The sequence below is a fragment of the Phyllostomus hastatus genome, unplaced genomic scaffold, assembly GCF_019186645.2.
Source record: "Phyllostomus hastatus isolate PE091 unplaced genomic scaffold, TTU_PhHast_1.1 phas_contig_17, whole genome shotgun sequence".
Taxonomy (NCBI): domain Eukaryota; kingdom Metazoa; phylum Chordata; class Mammalia; order Chiroptera; family Phyllostomidae; genus Phyllostomus; species Phyllostomus hastatus.
Genome location: NW_025333664.1, coordinates 45,288,502 through 45,307,162, shown reverse-complemented (window position 1 = coordinate 45,307,162; position 18,661 = coordinate 45,288,502). Strand labels below are relative to the sequence as shown.

The window sequence follows — 18,661 nt, the reverse complement described above, 5'->3', positions numbered from 1 at the left end:
AAAGCAAACAAATGAGGAGTTTTGAGACCCGTGTTTTCCCTGCAGCAGTGTATCTGCTGCGGGTCCTCGTGTCCATCTGTGCACACAGACTTGATACACACAGGCACCTTCACTGGATGCATGGGGACCTTGCAGAAAAGTCAACAGGGGTCATCTGACCGGGAAGAAAGGGGTGTGTGTGAGTGCAAGCGTACATGCATTCTCCCAAGTGTGAGTGCACAGAGATATGCATCCTTCCAGAAAGAAAACAGCCAAGATGGGAAAATGGACTGAATTGTAACTGCAGATTTCTCACATGGTTTCTCTTTGGGGAAAGAAAGACAGTGTTTACAGAGATTCTCTTCTTTTCACCCACAGTAGTGCTAAGAGAAGTTGGGGAACAGAGGCATCAGGGCTAGCCCAGTCTGCCCATCTCCCCAGCCCTGGAAGGACAGTGGGAAGTCAGCCTGTGCTCCCTTGGCTGAGGTGCCATGGCCAGATTCTGCCCAAGCCTACTGCTCTTTGTGGCCACTATGGTCCTCGTGTCCAGATGTATCCACGCCTGGGGGCTCATCAAAGGTGGTAAGGAAATTTGAAGATATCCCGAAACCTACGTCTATGTGCAGCAGGCACTGTGGTTCGCCATGAAAGAATATAACAAGGCCAGCAAAGACAAGTATACCTTCAAGGTGGTGCAGGTTCTGAAGTCCCAGGAGCAGGTTGGTGGACATTTGCTCCTCGCTTCTCTGCATGTCTGTAGCTGTGGTGCGGTCATCATCCATGGATGGCTACTGAGACCAGGGAGTGGAAAGCAACTGAGGGGTGTCTTTAGCTAAATATATGAATTTAATTGTTTAATCCTTTATTATCCTGGGATGAGATAGAAAATATCCATTCAAATAACGTAAAATGTATTATAGTTACATCATAGGTAAGAACCCAGAAGGGCTCTTAAAGAGACCAAGTTTGGAAAACTTTGGGCTAATATCATCAAAATTAATGATGACAAAGATAAATTATTATACAGTGAACAAGCAAAGAAACTGCAAGTCCAGCTTTCACTGATAAAGAGAACCAGAGCAGAGAATGGAAGGCTTCTCTTTGCAAAAGAATGCCTACTGATAGATGTAAAAGAATATGTAACTAGAAAATCACCTTTTGCAAACACCATTGTAATAACTAATTCAGGCAAAGATCATCAATAAATCCCACAACTATTGGGTGAGAGAATACTGGAAAACAAATTTCTTCAGGGATTACTTAATTAATTACAATGGGGAAGAGATGCACTTTCTGGTGAATGCCTCACTCGGCAAATACGTACACCAATACTGGGACAAATCGACACCATGTGCCCCTGATGTGATAGTACTGAAAGGACACAACATCGTCTGTTTATGTTATTCTTGCACAACAAGCATACCCTAAATGTAGTCATGAGGAACAATTCAACAAATCCATAAGATCACTTAAAAGATATCGGTGTCACAAAAGACGAGAAAAAAACAGGGAACCTGTTCTCGATCAAGAGAACTTAAGAAACATGGCAATAAATGTAATGTGTGGTGGTATATTATCTCTTGGATTAAAAAAATTACAAAGAATATTATTAGGACAATTGGAGGAATTTGAATATGGACTATATCATAGAAAAGAGCATTGGGCCAATGTGGCATTTCTTGAGAAAGACGATTGTACTGTGTTTATGTAGGAGGGGATCAAGACGGGGCTGGTGGCTCGTTGATCGCTGTTGAGTATGATTTAAATCAGTCTGTTTTTAATCTTTGAAAACATCCCTCAGATATAAAGCAGTGGTTCTCAGTTCAGTATGGGTTTTGCTTGTCAGGGGAGTTTGGCAATACATGGAGAATTTTTGTCATCAAAACTGAAGGATGACCTATTCGCATCTAGTGAATGGAGGCCAGGGATACTGCTAAACACCCTACAGTGTCTAAACACCCTACAGGGACCCCTGTCCCCCGCACCCTCCAGAGTGATCCAGCCCCAATTGCCAGTGGTGCTGAAGTTGCAAAACTTGATAACCAGTCAAAATGAAGTTCTGGGAATACACATGTTTTAAAAATGAAGCGAACACTCTATTTCTTGCATTTCTAATGTGACTCATCATTACTGAGGGCAGTTTGCTCTGTCCTTTCATACATATTCTATACACTTACTGCCTTAGTCTCTACTTTTTAATGTGGCCAGGACAGGAGTTTTATTCAGTGTTTCCTAATGAAAACTTAAAGGTGGTCATGAAATCACACTTAAAATTCTGCCTACTACACCCATTTTGTTCAATGTCCAGGCAATTTATCTAGAATTTCTAAAATGTTTGCTATATTTTATGAATTATCTCTTATTCTCCTGGGGTTAGTTATTGTGCCTAGTGTGGTCATTCTCTTCCATGTGTTCTCTTCCCCAAATCCCATAAAACTTTTCTTCTTGTTCATGTTTTAATAATAAAAGTCTACATTTACCACTGTGTTGCTCCATGTCCCCACGAGGCACTCCTGAATAGAGGGCAATGGTGGGTTCTGCACAGATGAGGAAGATGCCTTGGAAGTCAGTAAGTTTGAAGGGTGTACCACATGGAATAAGGTGTGTGTTGCTAACATCGCCAAAGCATAGAAGGCTTTGGAGAGAAGCAAGACACTCAGAAGTGCATTTCAGTTCTGGGATGTGTTTTCTATTGACTAGGCATGAAGATACTATAACCTCTGCTGTTCACTTCCCAAGCTTCAATAAAGTTCTTGGAGAATAGTTTTCTTGATTTACCTTAGGACAGTTTGTCATTACTTTAAAATTAAATACCATAATGAGAGAGAGGGTGGAATGAGAGAGAGAGAGAGAGAGAGAGAGAGAGAGAGAGAGAGAGAGAGATATCAAAGTAAGAACCTTCTTCTCCAATTACTCCAAAACCAGCTTCTGACAAGGAAACTGTAGGAGAGAGGGTCATTGACCCTAAGTAGACATGTTTATCAGAGATGACTATTAATACTATGTATTCCTTTATGATATCTAATTTTTTAAATTACTCTGACAGGTCACAGATAGTTTGGACTACTTTCTTGAAGTCAAAATTGCTCGAACAATGTGCAAGAAATTTTCAGGAGAAAATGAAAACTGTCTATTACCACAAGATCCCAAAATGCAAAAGGTATGTGGCTGAGACAGGGGGGGATGTGATGGTCATGGTTAGGTTTGTATCCCAGACAGATAAAACTGATACAAGCAACCCTGCTTTGATTTTTAAAGTTTCCTTTTTAAACCGTATTCTGATCATATTCAGAACTGAGGATGGCCAGGTTCTAAACATAGAACACCTTTTTAATTATATTTTGCTGATACCACCTCCCATCACCACTGATAACATACACACACACACGCACACACACGCACACACACACACACACACACACACACACACACACACACACACTTAGTGGCTTTAAGCAATGTTCTGCAATCTGGGCTGGGTTCTGTTCCCTGTGTTGTGTGCTGGGGTAGGAATGCTCCATATGGCTGCTCTACTTACATGTCTAGGACAGCTGAAATAGTTGGGGGCTGGCTGCCATCTTTCTGACTCTGCTCAGGAACTCTTCGTGGGCCAAACCTGCATGGTGACCAGTTATCCTAGTTCTTCCAGAACTAAGAGGTTTCCTAGGGTGTGGAATTTCAGTGCTAAAACCAAAACCAGTGAATATCTGAGAAAGCTGGTGTGAATTTGGGCTTGCTACAACATGTTGGTCCCAAAGGGAGCAGAAGCTGCCACCAGTCCTTCTCTGGTCTTGCCTTGGAAGTCCCAGAATATCCCTTTTACCACATTCTTCTGGTCAAATTAAGTCACAAGTTCAGCTCAGATTCAAGGGGAGAGCATAGAATCCCCTCTCCATGGGCAGAGCATGATGCACATACTAGCAAGGAAGGAACTGATGGCAAGCATCTTGATGGTCATCTGCTGGGGGCGCTTACCCAGTAGAAAGCATGGCCAGGCCAACTTTATAGGCTTATGATTGCTTTGCAGCTGGTAATACTAGAAGGAACTTTCCTTGACTGATTCCAATAGTGCAGCTGCTGTATGGAAGGCCTTGAAGTTTTGGACAGTTCCAAGATGCCTAGGCTAATGGCCCCACATAAATGAAGTTACTCACTATAGTCTAATATGTTCATCCTCTGCTTCTTTATGCCACAGATCAGAAACAAGCTGGGTCTGGGTGTTGCCAGGCCTCAACCCCAGATGGGTACTGTCACAAATGGGTCAGTTCATCTCTCAGCCTCAGTGAGAAAATTCCTTACTCTCATCATATTGAATTAAGAGGGACATTTTGGATTTAAATTTAAACTTTTTAAATATGCATAAATATTTTCTAAAAGTATATACTCATAAAATTAAGTGATAAAGGTGATGGCATGCTCCTCTGTGCACCTTAAGGACCTCCTAATTCTGTTCCCTCCTTAGGAGTAACCACCAGGATCATTTGTGTGGATATCTAAAAAATAATCTTACTATTAGTTTGTATAAACTGATATGGTCTTTCTTTTTTTTTTCTTAACAACTGCTGAGGGCACTATGTGTATTTTGATGCAACTTCCTTGTGTATCTTTTCATATTTGTCTTGGTGATATTTTCATAGAAGTTGATTTCCAATTTTTCACTTCCAAAAATAAAGTGGCAGATATCTATCTATCTATCTATCTATCTATCTATCTATGTATCTATCAATCATCTATCTTTCTGTACTTTCTGTATATTTCACCTATTTACTGTATACCTAAAGGTGGCACCAGACATGGGTAAGCATAAATAATGTCAGATTAGCAATTGCAAACAATTGGCCTGACATGCTGAAATAAAAAATATCTTCACATTCAAATAAATAGTAGGCACCACGGCAGGACACCAAAATGCAGGTGGATGGCTCCATCCAGAGAATGGACAGATTATAAATTATTTTCAATTAACTAACATTTCAAATATTCTCGTAGGTACTAAGAATGTTGTATCAAATACACATGTGCCTTCCACAAGGATTTTATAGTTTGTTATCATTTTATTGCATTAATTTGAAATATTCATTTTAACAAGTAAAATGCTACACATCCATCCTGCTCCCCCTCTCAAAGAGTACCACTCTCCCAAAATTGGTGAATGGCATTCCTACCCTTTAGAAAAAATTTATCATATAGAGTTTTGTGTGTTTTTTGAAATTATGGAACTTTCAAATTTTGGAACTTTCTCTTGTTTTGTTTTTCCACTCAACAATATGTTTTGAGATTTATTCATGTCTTGGTATAATCTCCTATTATTTATCTATGCCAAGTGGCTTCTTGGGTCAGTGTGTGTGTATGTGTGTGTGCACGCATGCGTGTGTGTGTGTGTGTGTATTCAAAATTTTTTTATTACTCTACATTAAGCTCTTATATGAGTAAATTACATTGTATCTAACCATTTTCCTACTTTGAACATCTTCGGTTGCTTTGTTTTATTTTATTCCCTCTATCTCTTTTTTCTTGAATTTGTCGGGGTGACATTGGTTAATAAAACCATACAGGTTCCAAGTGTACGACTCTGTAACACACCATCTGCATACTGCACCATGCGCTCACCACTCACAGTCAGGTCTCTTTCTGTCACCACCATTTATCTCCCCTTTGTCCTTTTCCCCCTCTGCCCAATGCCCTTTGCCTCTGGCAATCACCATATTGTTGTCTGTGGCTGCTTTCTTTTTCTTTTGTTTTCTTTTTAAATGTATAAATATTTAATTTTTTATTGTTATTCAATTACAGTTGTCCCACATTTTTTTCCCATTGCTCTCCCCTGCCCTATAGCTCCGCCATGCTCCCAGCATGGATGATTTTTTTTTCTCAATCCTGTTACCATTCCCCGCCAGTCCCCTAAGCCCTTCCCTTCTGACACCTGTCAGCATGTTCTCTGTATCTAGGAGTCTATTTCTATTTTGTTTCTCAGTACATTTTGTCCACTGGATTCTACATATAAGTGAAATCAATGGTATTTGCCTTTCTCTGACATTTGGAGGCTTTAAATTTTTCACTCTTATGATTACAATGGCCATTCTGATGAGTATAAAGTGGTATCTCATTGTGGTTTTTGTTTGCATCTCTCTGATGGCTAGTGATGGTGAGCATGCTTTCAAATGTCTCTCAACCCTCTGTATGTCCTCCTTGGAGAAGTGCTTGTTTGCAACCAGTGATAACTCGGACAAGGGTTTCATCCCCAAGATATATAAAGAACTCCCATGACTCCACTCTAGGAAGGCACACAATCCAAATAAAAAATGGGCAAAGGACCTGAACAGACACTTCTCCAAGGAGGACATACAGAGGGTCCAAGGACACATGAAGGTATGCTCAGCATCACTAGCCATCAGAGAGATGCAAATTAAAACCACAATGAAAGACCACTTCACACCGGCCAGAATGGCCATCATAGCAAATCAACAAACAAGTGCTGGTGAGGTTGTGGAGAAAAGGGAACCCTAGTACATTGTTGGTGAGAATGCAGACTGGTGCAGCCACTGTGGAGGACAGTATGGAATTTCCTCAGAAAACTAAAAATGGAACTGCCTTGTGACCCAGCAATTCCAGTGCTGGGATTATATCCTAAGAGCCCTGAAACACCAACCCAACAGAACCTATGCACCTCAGTGTTCATAGCAGCACAATTTACCATAGCCAAGTGCTGGATGCAACCTAAGTGCCCATCAGTAAATGAGTGGAGCAAAAAGCTATGGTACATTTACACAATGGAATACTACACAGCAGAGAGAAAGAAGGAGCTCCTACCCTTTGTGACAGCATGGTTGGATCTGGGGAGCATTATGCTAAGTGAAATAAGCCAGGCCAAGAAAGGCAAATACCACATGATATCACCTATAAGTGGAACCTAATCAACAAAACAAACAATCAGGCGAAACATAACCAGAGACATTGAAGTAAAGAATATACTGACATTAACCAGAGGTGAGGGGGAGTGGTATAATGGGGGGAAAAGGGGGAAGGGTCGTCAAGGTATATATACAAAGTACTCATGGACAAAGCCAAAGGAGGGTAGGATCAAGGGTGAGAGGTGAGGATGGGTGGGGATGGGTGGGCTGGGAGGGAGTGGTGGTGGGAAAATGGAGACAACTGTATTTGAACAACAATAAAAATTTTTTTCACTCTTTTTTGTTGTTGTATTTTTTCATTACCATTTGTCTCCTTTATATCCCCTTAAACTTTTCACTCTTAAACAACAATGCTGCAGTGAAAGTCGTGGCACATGCTGACTCCTCCCAGCGATGATGCTGGGAGTAGGACTGTCACATTGTGGAGCACGTGAAACTTCAACTTTTGTGTGGCAGGCCACACGTGACACATGACTTCGATTTTACTCTCCAAAGTGGTTGAACCAGCGTATCTTCCATGAATGGTGTGCACAATTAATCATTTCTCTTCAGCCTTGCCGGTGTTTGGTGCTATGAGTCAAAAGTTTTCCAGTCTGATGTATGTGAAAAGGTATCTCCTCATCATTTCACATTGCATCTCTGATTTCTAGTAAGTTTGAGATGCTTTTTTAAAAGAGAATCCTTTTTTAAAAAGATTTTATTTATTTACTTTTAGAGAGGGAAGGGAGGGAGAAAGAGAGAGAGAAACATCAATGTGTGGTTGCTGGGGGCTGTGGCCTGCAACCCAGGCATGTGCCCTGACTGGGAATCGAGCCTGCGGCATTTTGGTTCGCAGCCCGCACTCAATCCACTGAGCTACGCCAGCCAGGGAAGTTTGAGATGCTTTTTATTAGAGGTTATATTTATTTATTTTTAGAGAGAGGAGAAGGGAGGGAGAGAGGGAGAGAAACATCAATGTGTGGTTGCCTGTTGTGCACCCCCTACTGAGGACCTGGCCTGCCACCCAGGCATGTGTCCTGACTGGGAATCAAATTGGTAACCCTTTGGTTCACAGGCCGATGCTCAATGTACTGAGCCACACCAGCCAGGGCTACAGATGCTTTAATATTCCTAATGATCATCCAGGTTTTCACTTCTGGGACTGGCTTTTTAATATCATCTCCTCTGGAGCAAAGAGCCTCTGTCAGGCGCCATGGCCTTAAGTGAAGGGATGCAGCCAACCTGCTCTAAACCCCCTGAGCTCACTCTCCTCATGCCTCCCACTTTCCTGCCTCTTATCTCCCTTGGCCAAACCCAACTGGAAACCAGAGGATGACCGTTAGTGTGGTCTGTAGAGATCAGGGTGCAAGGATGCCCATTGATTGACACACCCCATAAAGGTTTTTTTGCCTTTCAAGACATGCTGGGTAGAGACAGGGAGTATAGACCTGGAAGGGAAAATAGAGCAAATCCAGCCTACGGGCAAGGGTGGAGACAGCAAGATCCATTATAAGTCTATTGGAATAGATCAGATGAGAGATGATGTTGGTTAGGATGGTGGAGGTGCTCAGTTCTAGATATCTGTGAAAAAGTTGGTCAGAATGTGCTGAAGGACTTGGCCATGGAGTGTGAGAGGAGGAAAGTCAAGGATGACTTTAAGATTTGTAAGGTTTGGAGGCAGTTTACTCTCTTGGTTTTCTCTTCTGTTCTCATTCTGCACAGTGAGTACTCGTCATTCAGTAGATTTCCATCACCTCTCTCACACTCACTTCTGTGAGATTCCTCCCTGTCTCTGCTTTTGCGTGGGGTCCTTTCTTGTTTCACAGAGCTCCTAGAGAATTGAGTTTACCTGTTTGCTTTAATTATTGGGGTTTAGGAAGGTGGAAAGAGTAATCACGTAGGCACCTTAAAAATAAATGTTAAAACTTTATATTATTTTAAATAGTTATTAACCTGATTCATTTAATGTAGAAAATAGGGAAATTTTCAAAAAACATTAATAGCTTAACACCAACTATAAGTATCCTTATGCAAAGTTTACCACTCTCAATATATTAATAGCATCCTATATTTTTGTACATTTTAGTTTTTTTAAAGATTTTATTTTATTTTATGTTTTAGAGAGGGAAGGGAGGGAGAGAGAGAGAGACAGAGAAACATCAATGTGCGGTTAATGGGGGCTGTGGCCTGCAACCCAGGCAACCCAGGCATGTGCCCTGACTGGGAATCGAACCTGTGACACTTTGGTTCGCAGCCTGTGCTCAATCCACTGAGCTATGCCAGCCAGGGTACATTTTATTTTTGTAAGTGATTTTATTGTTGTTCAATTACAGCTTTCTGCATTTTTCCCCCACCTTCCCCCGCCACCCCAGCCAAACCCACCTCCCTCCCTTGCTTCCACCCTCCCCCTTGGTTTTGTCCATGTGTCCTTTACAGTAGTTCCTGAAAACCCTTCTCCCCATTGTCCCCTCCCCCCTCCCCTCTGGCTATTATTAAGTTGTTCTTAATCTCAGTGTCTCTGGTTATGTTTCGCCTGATTGTTTGTTTTGTTGATTAGGTTCCACTTATAGGTGATATCATGTGGTATTTGCCTTTCTTGGCCTGGCTTATTTCACTTAGCATAATGCTCCCCAGATCCAACCATGCTGTCACAAAGGGTAGGAGCTCCTTCTTTCTCTCTGCTGTGTAGTATTCCATTGTGTAAATGTACCATAGCTTTTTGCTCCACTCATTTACTGATGGGCACTTAGGTTGCATCCAGCACTTGGCTATGGTAAATTGTGCTGCTATGAACACTGAGGTGCATAGGTTCTGTTGGGTTGGTGCTTCAGGGCTCTTAGGATATAATCCCAGCACTGGAATTGCTGGGTCACAAGGCAGTTCCATTTTTAGTTTTCTGAGGAAATTCCATACTGTCCTCCACAGTGGCTGCACCAGTCTGCATTCCCACTGACAGTGCACTAGGGTTCCCTTAGTGGGGAAAAATCCCACTAGGGTTTTCTCCACATCCTCTCCAACACTTGTTTGTTGATTTGTTTATGATGGCCATTCTGACTGGTGTGAAGCGGTATCTCATTGTGGTTTTAACTTGCATCTCTCTGATGGCTAGTGATGCTGAGCATATTTTCATATGTCTCTGGGCCTTCTTTATATCCTCCTTGGAGAAGTGTCTGTTCATGTCTTTTGCCCATTTTTTAAATTGGGTTGCTTATCTTCTTGGAGTGGAGTCCTGTGAGTTCATTATACATTTTGGAGATCACACCCTTGTCTGAGGTATCATTGGCAAATATGTTTTCCCATATAGTTGGTTCTCTTTTCATTTTTAATGCTGTTTTCTTTAGCCATGCAGAAGCTTTTTTTTAAAATTTGATGAAGTCCCATTTTTTTTATTCCCTCCTTTATGTCCCTTGCTTCAGGGGACATATCAGTGAAGATGTTGCTGTGTGGAATGTCTGAGATTTTCCTGTCTGGTACTGGCAAAGGAACAGGTACATAGACCAATGGAACAGAACAGAGAGCCCAGAAATAAACCCGAGTTTCTATGGTCAATTAATATATGACAAAGGGGGAAGAAGAATAAAATGGAGTAAAAATAGCCTACCCAACAAATGGTGTTGGGAGAGCTGGACCGCTACGTGGAAAAAAAATGAAACTCGATCGCCAACTTACACCATACACAAAAATAAATTCAAGGTGGATAAAAGACTTAAATATGTCATGACACCATAAAAGTCCTAGAGGAAAACATCAGCAGGGAAATCTCAGACATTTCTACCTTTTATACTACATTTGTATTTTTTTTTATGTAGCTGGGAATCACTGTGTACACTCTTCCATAGTTTAGAATTTTATTTAAGAATAAACTCCAAGAATTTGCAAAACTTTGAAATTATTCAAAAGCATTATATAGTGAAACCATTTTATTTTATTTAATGTTTCCACCTACTATTTAGGCAGTCCCTGAGAACCGATTAAATTTTTTCCAATTTTTTAGCTATTGTGAACAGAGTTTTAATGAAGGTTCTCTTTAATTTATATCTGATTATTGTTTCCTTATAGGCTAAGTCCCCACAAGTTGAATTGCTCCTTCAATATCTTTCACCTCTTAAAGCTTTTTAATATACATTGATAAAATGTTCTCTATGATTGATCTTGATAGTGGAGTTTTTAATTCCTCTGCTTCATGATTGTTTCCTGTCTACCTTGGCTGATCCAGAAGTTAAGCAATTAGTGATCTCTCTGATAAGCTCACTCTCTCCTCCCCGCCACTGGCCATCCTGAATGCCTATCTGGCCTGGATACCCCTCCAGTCTGGCTGTGGTCCTTCAATGGACTTTCTGGGTTGCTGGTAGCTTGGTCCTATTTTCTCCCTCACACTCACTGATCCCTCATTGTATTTTATGCAAGTTCAGTTCCACTTAATGCTGCCATTCCCACTTCCATTGATGTAATGGAGGTTCCCTACTTTGTTCTCATTCTAACTGAATAACGTTTTTAGGAGAGAGAGGAGGGGCACAGGTCAACTTATCCCATACCATGAGCCCGAAGCCCTGTGCATTCTGCAGGCCCCAGAAGGAGCACTATGTGTCTCCTCCCAGCTTCCCAGCTGCAGGCTTTCTTGGTGGCCTCTGTCCAGGCTTTGACCCTCATCCCCTCCCAAAGGCACGAAGGACCCTGTACTATTCTTCTTGTGTTGCCTCACCTGGGAAGGAGCCACTGGGCCTTCCATGCAGCATGGGGGCCTCTGTGTCTGTGGGCTGCAGGGGAACTGGCGTGACTAGATGAGAACCAGAGCTGAGAGCAAGGATTTCTAAAGACAGCCAGTTCTTGGGCTATCCTAGAGCAAATAGAGCCATGTCCCTGATAGCTTCAGATCACAGGCAAGTGAATTGGCAGGAGCCCATCCTAATGAGTGAGGCTGGCTCCTCTACTGTCAAGTTCCAGGTCAACAGCTCTGAAGTCTTTGGGAGCATGGCTAGCTCAGACCACTTCTTAGTATTCCTGAAGGAAAATCCTCACATCTTAAAATAGAAACAACAACAAAAAGTTTTTCCCCAATTGTCTCTCTCTTTCTTTCTTTCTTTCTTTCTTTCTTTCTTTCTTTCTTTCTTTCTTTCTTTCTTTCTTTCTTTCTTTTCTTAAAGTAAATTTTATTGATTATACTATTATGGTTGTTCCAATATGTTTCTCCCATTTATCTCCCCTCTGCCCTGCACCAGCCCCCTCCAACCTCCAGCATTCCCCACTGACTCTTAGTTCATGTTCATGGGTTGTACATATAAGTTCTTTAGCCTCTCTATTTCCTCTACTATTCTTAACCTCTCCCCATCTATTTTATGCCTACCAATTATGCTTCTTATTCCCCATACCTTTCCCCGCCCATTCTCTCCCTCCCCCTCCCCATTGGTAACCCTCCATGTGACCTTCATTTTTGTGATTCTGTTCCTGTTTTAGTTTTTTGCTTAGTTTTTGTTTTTGTTTCTTAGGTTCAGTTGTTGATAGTCATGAGTTTATTGCCATTGTATCGTTCATAGTTTTTTATCTTATTCAATTTTATTTCTGAAAGCTAATTATTATTTTTGTCTCTTTTAGATGTTTCTTTGCACTTTTATTGTTGCATCCAAGCCCTGGAAATTTGAACTCACTATGCTGAAGAAACAATGCAAAGATATCTAATTACCTTCTAGTGCATTCTGCCACTCTCATTCTCATTCTGAAGAAGCAAAGACACTTGCAAAACATTTAAAGAAAACAACTGACCCATTGACTTCGTTTTTGTGGGCTCCTTGATGATCTGCAGCCCTTTTTCTTTCTTGTGCATTCTTCAGGGGCTCACGCTGAGAATGTGATGCCTTTTTACAGCACTGGAAAGCCTCTTCTAGTTGGCTAATTCATCTCCTGCCAGGGACAATCTTCTACCAAGGGTGGAAGAGAGTGTGAACGTGTTTCCATATTTCACCAAACTGAGCATAAGTTCCTTTTCACTGTCAGCTTTCTGAAGAACTACATGGGGGACCTAGCCCTCCATTGCTTCAGGCTGGTTGGTAGTTTTTGCAAGGTTCTGAGGGTCTGGTTGCCTTGAGAGTGTCCATCCATGGATTTCCTCAGAAATCTTCCTGCCTAGGACTTCTGGAAAGACATACATAGCCTAATGGCTTAGAAACAGTTTTGAACCCCACATCAACCTGGGAGATAGTGGGTCACTTGGAAATTTGTGCTTCACTTTTGGTTTCAAATTGAGGCAGAAAAAAACACAAGATGATGTTGCATGGAGACTAGGCTACATTTGTGTCTGCATGTGTGTGAGCACACACACAATAGGATGTATTATCTAATAACCCTTGCTTTTGGTAACTGAAGCAATTTACTTATGCCTCTCATGGTGTCTATGGGTCATGTATCTGGGGGTGGCTTGGCTGGGTGGTTCTAGGTGTCACCTCTCATGAGGTTACACTCAGACATCGACTGCACTGCCCTCACCTGAAAGTTAATTTGCTTGGAAAAGAAACAATTCCCAGGTGGCTTACATGCATGGCTGCAGGTTGGTATTGGCTGCTGAAAAGGAGGGCTCTGTTCTCCTCCACATGGACCTCTCCCAAGGGCTGCTGTTTGCATGGTATGTCTCCTCCACATGGACTCTGGCTTCCTCTAGACAGAGTGATCTGAGAGACCAAGACGGAAGCCATGGTGCCCTCTGAGACCTCACTTCAGATGTCACACACCATCCAGTTACTGGCCACCCAGATTAACCCAGGGTCAGTGTGGGAGGGGACTCTAGAAGGGCACGAAGACCAGGAGATATGAACCCAGTCGAGACCATCTTGGAGCCTGGCTACCATAATGTGAGTGTGAGTGTGTGTGTGTGTGTGTGTGTGTGTGTGTGTGTAGGGATGGACAGAGATGATGATGGAGGAGGAGGATGGAGGTTAACATGACCAGAAAGAAGCCCTTTCTGAAACTTAGATGTGGAAACTATAGCACTGCTATGCAGGTCAAGGTCATCAGAGGAATGTCAACAAAAATGCAGAAGGAAGTTCTAACTTAGGTGTGTGAGAGATGGTGAAGCTCTCTAGAGGCTACCTGGCTGACAGGTAAACACTCCCCAGTAATTCTTTTCTGCAGGGCCGATGACAAGCACCTGAGCCTCTCTGCCTAAGGGTTTCCTCTCCACCTGTGAGGGGCAGGCTAGAGTGCTAGAGAGGTAATGCCCCTGTGAGGAACACTCAGCCAGTGGCTGAAGCTGGAGGATAAATACCTTTGTCTTCTGATGCCCCAGCAGATAACATCAAGGTTTGTTCTACCCAGTCTTTGAGAGGTGCCCAGCAAGATGGAGCCCTGGTTGCCCACATTGTGATTCTGCTCACTGTTACCTGCTGCTTCCCCTTCTACTTCCCCACTGCCCTTCTGGTGTCTTCTGGGATCACCCCCAAATAGACCACTTGCAACTGAATTTTTGTCTTAATGTCAGCTTCTGGAGGAAACAGCCTCATAGTAGAGCCCAGGTCCACTGTGAGGGGTAGCCTGGGGCCACCCTGGGGGCTTGCCTGGGTGAGATCAAGCAGCAGGACGTACTTCATCTGCATTCCCCTTGCCTCAGCCACTGGGGAAGGCATGCCCTGTCCTCCCTCCTCCTCCTCTGTGTGCTCATAGAGTTCTGGGTACCTGTGGGGAGGAGTTCTTGCCATATTGCTTCTCCCCACCTCAAGACAGGGATCTCTATACTGCTACCTGCAGCACCTGCAGCCAGCTTCTCTCCATCCTACTCTGCTCTTAAGCCCCAGGCACTGTGGGTGCACAGCCTGAACTACCAGAACACTTGCTTCCTGAGTTTGTAGCCAGAGCTGGCAGGCCTCACCTGGTCTTATGAGCAGCCCCTCCAGAGAGCTTTGCCCTCTGAGCCCTGACACTTGTGGTTGCACACATGGAGGGACCTGCGTCGTTCACACATCCTGGGCTGGTCATTGCAATAACACCTATTGCAAGCATCTGGGGCACCAGACTTCACTGTCCACATCCAAGGTCAGCAGTGCACTCTGCTTCGGGATTTAACTTTTCAAAACCACCTGAGCACTTCTGACACATTGAGTCAGGATGAAGAATCAGGACTGAGACAGCTCAATTGACTACTTTACTTTTAATTTTTTATTTGCTCACAGTTGGTGTTTTACGTGAGATGGAGGGAACTAGAGCATGTGGGCATTCAGGCTGTGAGACAACTCAGTACTGGCTCATTCTCCCAAGGTTTGAAAACTCATTAAAGCCTGGGACCTCAGCCACCCAAGGGGCCAGCGGCCCATATAAAGTTGGGTCTCCAGCCCTTCTCCTTGGATGCAGTGCTTCTTAGATGATACATCAATGACAGAAGCTTTGGCTTTGCCATCATGTCCTTTTTCCCTCTTAGATCATGAGAAAATTTTTGTGGGGGGGGGGCATTGGAGAGAAAGGGTCAAAAATGCATCTCCCAAGTGGGACGTGTTCCTTTTCCAGACTGGGTGAGCATGGGGTGGGGAGTACAGGGAGAAACCAGAGTTTTAATCCCATGGCCTATACCAGGACCCAAGGTGGGTGGTGGGAGCATTAGGAACCAACCCGAAAATTTGGAATGTGTGAAGGTATGCTGAGGAACATGCAAGGCAAGGACCACTGACAGCAAGGTTCATCTCTGTGTATGTCATCTGCCTCCAGCTCCCTCCCCTTCCTTTGTCCCCATGGGAGTGGCTGCGCATCTGCAAAGGCCTCCTGGAATTCTCAACCTCAGTGTTATTTTGTGTTCAGTCCTGTATTTATTGAGCCCCCAGGGCTGTGCCTTGACCCTGGCACCCTGGGGAAGCTGAGAAAAAAATGTCCAAATGTCTCCTCGCAAATGGGGAAGTGGCCATGGAACAGAACAGGAGATAGGAATGCCGAGCATTTGATTACCAACAGGAGCAGTTATTTTCTTCAGCTGCCCCACTTGATTCTCAGCTGCAGGCCTGGCAATTCATTCCTGGGAAGGTTTGCTCACAAGTCCTGGCTTTCAAGTGGTTCCAGGGAAAGGAGGGGCTACCCTACTGAATTCTGGTATCAGGGGTTCATGCTCTGACCAGATCTGTCCTCACAGGATATCCAGGGTTCTGAGTGTTATCGCTGTGCAGGGCCAATTGCCAGTCCTTCAGGAGGACTCCTTCAGGAGCCTCGGGGCAGTTTTCAGCCTCCCTGTGCGGGAAGCTTGGGAAGCAAAGCCCATTCCCATGGGACCTGTGGGCACAGGGCCTTGGAACCACACCGATGCTCAGCATCTGGGGAAACCCATGCTGGAGGAGGCATGATCCCTGACTCTCTCACGGGAGTTGTACCATCTGCAGCAGCATTTTGTTCATAGTGCTGCTTTCAGGCATTGCCTATTCCTACTGAGAATAGGAGCTACTTCCCAGGCTGTGGGGGGCCAGCCCTCCTCATGGGCTCTCTCCCTCACTCATTTTCCCTCAGCAGTAAGCTCACAGGAACATCCTTGATAAATTCCAGGCCATTTCTGTCAAGTGTTGGGGGCTGTCGCCATTTTCATACTCAATGCTTTCAGTGTTGTATATTTCACTTGTCCTGACACATGTCCATATGAATATTGATTCCTATGTCAACAAAACATTTTTATCCCCTTCTTAAGAGTAGTTATTTCTAGGAAATAGATTTTAAAGTAATCAACAAATTGGCTGGTTTTAGTAAATATGTCATTCTAAAACACCACCATAGGATACTAATACTAGGTTGTGACAAGAAAGATGAAGGGCACAGAAGTGGTCCTGTTCACCATCTCATTATTGAGACAGAAACATGTACTAACCCTGGGTAGTAATTTAAACTTTGGTCTCAAGTGTTTGTCCCCAGACTAAGGTGAGATCTTTTTGTGCCATGGGGATGGCAGCTGTAGGAATGTGCACTGCTCAAGTAGTGCCCAGATTTAAAAGGCTCACAATGCAGTCAAGGCCAGCCTCTGACTGGCAAGGATGGAAACATCAGGCCATGGGTCTCTGTATTTCTTGCTCTCTCCCCCACTAGGCTTATTGTCCACAATATTATAAAATGGTTGATTAAAATTTTCATTTTTAATCTTTCATTTCCCTTAGTACACGAGGAATTTGGCTGTTGCCATGCTGGAAACAAGAAAAGAGCAAACTGACATGTCAGTTCTTCTTCTGAGTAAAGGAGATCCTCTCTCTGGTTAAAATAAGAACGGGATAATGAGAATCAAGATGTCCCCAGATCTTATCTCAACATGCTGGGGGAAGCTGAGGCACAGGAATGTGCAAGGACATCAGGCCACTTAGAGGAAAAATGTCAATTGCTGTGGGCTCCAAAGAAGCTGCTTTTAAAACTCATGTGAAGGGGTAGCGTTGGATCTCAGTTTCAACCATGTCTGCATGCAATTAAGTCCAAACCTCTTTATTTTAATCAATTCAAGTTTTGAGTATATATTTAATTTATTTTTATTTATATATGCGCACACACACACAAACTTTGGGATAACCTGTTACACAAAGTAAGTAATTGGGATGCATATCCATATTAATATATCTAGATTATATAATTAAAAACTAATGTCCTATTTCTGGATTAAAATTATTTTTCAGCGTGTGGGTTGGAAATTCAGGTATGCTTTGTTGGGGTCTTTTATGAAGCTGTGGTCAAGATATTAGCTGGGGCTGCAGTCACCTGATGGCTTGACTGGGCTGGAAGATCCACTTCTAAGAGGTTCACTCCCATGGCTTTTGGCTGGAGGGCTCATTTCCTTACCAGTTGTTTTCAGAACACACGCAGGCCTCCCTATAGATCTGCTCCACAGAGCAGCTGGATAAACCCAAAAGCAAGTGATCCCAAAGAGTGAGCAGGGGCCAAAGGAAAGCAGAAAGTCCCAGGGCCCTTTATGAGCCATTCTCTGAAGTTGTACAGTGTCACTTGCACTTTATTTATTATTTAGAAGCCAGTTACTGAGCCTGGCCCATGCAAATGGCAAAGGCAAAAGAAAGAAAAGAAAACTAGGCTCCACCTCCTGAAAGGAAGAGTATCAAAGACTTTGTGGACTGATCACTAAGCCACTCCATATACTATAAAAAGGAAATAGGTTAAGGTAGTAAAATAAATATTTTACAATGTTTTAGATGTCCATTAAAGTCTATTCATGCAGAATTCAACATGAGAACTAAGAAGAGAAAAAGGAAGAACACGGAAAAAAGAAAAACGTTGAAGAGATAGCAAAGGGGGTTGAGATTGAGGAAGAAGTGAAAGAAGAGGAGCGATGAGAAGATATGCAGAAAAGAAAAGAGATAAAAGATGAAAGAAGCAGAGCAAAGCTCCATGAGACCCGGGAGGTCACGCGACTCCTGTCTTCTTCTAGAACTTTGCCTTCCCTAAAGTCAAGTGCTCCCAAGAGGCTGCAGTCCCTGAGTTGGGACTGTGAGCTGTCTAGCAAGTCTCAGTCCTGTGGGCTGGTTAGTGCTCCTGCCTAAAGCCTGGACTGAGTGTCTCAATGGCATAATTCAAATATGGCCCAGGAGCTAGGCTGTAAGTTGGGAAAAATAAGTGGGCAATGTCGATGCCTACCCCCCTCTTTGCATTGAGTAATATGTACTTAGTATGTTGCCAAACATTATGTATGAGGTTTGGACTCTGAGTCAGAGAAGAGGTCTACGTAAAAAACTAGGGGGCTCAATGAGTGTGGCTGAGCCACACTCCACTAAGAATCTTGGCTGGCAAGTCCTTGGGGAACAGAAAGGCAGCTCTGATGGAAGTCCTGCACTGCAGTCTTCACTTGGCTCTCT

The 18,661-nt window shown here is 43.2% G+C and overlaps 1 pseudogene; it reads left to right on the top strand.

Annotated features, from left to right (window-relative positions):
• The first annotated feature begins 470 nt into the window (after positions 1-470).
• Positions 471-12,542, top strand: LOC123814730 (annotated as a pseudogene).
• Positions 12,543-18,661: the final 6,119 nt, after the last annotated feature.